The sequence below is a fragment of the Rhinolophus sinicus genome, chromosome 16 (assembly GCF_057876585.1).
Source record: "Rhinolophus sinicus isolate RSI-liver-muscle chromosome 16, RSI-T2T, whole genome shotgun sequence".
Classification (NCBI taxonomy): Eukaryota; Metazoa; Chordata; class Mammalia; order Chiroptera; family Rhinolophidae; genus Rhinolophus; species Rhinolophus sinicus.
In genome coordinates this window covers 18311337-18312708 of record NC_142516.1, presented here as the reverse complement: position 1 = coordinate 18312708, position 1372 = coordinate 18311337, and the positions used below count along the sequence as shown (strand labels likewise).

Genomic DNA, 1372 nt, shown 5'->3' with positions numbered 1-1372 from the left:
TACCAAATTGATCTACATAGTCAATGCAATTTCTGCAAAATCCCAACTGCCTTTTCTTCCAAAATTGGCAAGGCAATCCTAAACATTCACATGGAAATGCAAGGAACCAAGAACAGCCAGAAACAATCTTGAAAAATAAAAGTAAAATGAAAGAATTCACAACTTCACCTTCAATTTCCCAATTTCAACACTTTCTGCAAAGCTTAGTCCAGTGCTTTGCATCCACTTCCATCTGTTCCAGCGGTCACTTGTCAGACCTCAGCCACCAAAATGGTGAAGCAGATCGAGAGCAAGTTTGCCTTTGAGGAAGCTTCAAACAGGGCAGGAAATAAGCTCGTAGTCATTGAATTCTCAGCCATGTGGTGTGGGCCTTGCAGAATGATCAAGCCGTTTTTTCCAGTCCCTGCCTGAAAAGAATTCCAACGTGGCGTTCCTTGAAGTAGAGGTGGGCGACTGTCAGGATGTTGCTTTGGAGTGTGAAGTCAAATGCATGACGACCTTCCCGTTTTTCTTAAAAGCGGACAAAAGGGGGCTGAATTTTCTGGAGCGAATTAGGAAAAACTTGAATCCACCATCAACAAATTAATCGATTATGTTTTCTGAAAACTTAACCAGCCATTGGCTCTTTAAAACTTGTAATTTTTTTTTTTACAAGAAGGAAAGATCAAGTAGAAAGATTATACTCAACTGCCATCTAATTATAAATGAGAATAAAATATTAATTCTACTGTTTTTAAAACTGTCTGGTGTCTTTGAATAACTTTCAAAATAAATGAAACGTGGCCATAAAAAAAGAAACTTTCTGCAATGCTAAATTAACCATGACTGTGGCACGGGCACATAGATCAATGGCATAGAATTGAGAGTGGAGAAATCGACTCATATATCTATTGCCAACTGATTTTCAACAACAATGTCAAGACAATGAAATGGGGACAGAATAGTCTTTTCAATAAATGGTGCTGGGACAACTGGCTATCCACATATAAAAGAATGAAGTAGGATCCCTACCTCACACAGTATTCAATGGATCATAGTTCTAAATGTAAGAGTTAAAACTATAAAACTCTTAGAAGAAAATATAGGTGTAAGTAAATGACCCTGGATTAAGCAGTGATTTCTTAGCTATGACACCAAAAACAAGTGATAAAAGGAAAATAATTTGGACTTCATTAAAATTAAAAACTTTTGTGCTTCAAAGGACATTACCAAGAAAGTTACAGAGAGAATGGGATAAAATATTTGCAAATCATGTATCTGATAAGGGACTGTATACAGAATATATTTTTAAAAACTTACAATTCTTACAATAATGAAAATATAAGTAACCTCATTAAAATTTGAAGTTTTCATCAGATATCAAAAGATGTGA

The 1372-nt window shown here is 35.5% G+C and overlaps 1 pseudogene; it reads left to right on the top strand.

Moving 5' to 3' along the window:
* Nucleotides 1–270: 270 nt before the first annotated feature.
* On the top strand, nucleotides 271–603 carry LOC109459789 (thioredoxin pseudogene; annotated as a pseudogene).
* The last annotated feature ends 769 nt before the right edge of the window (nucleotides 604–1372 follow it).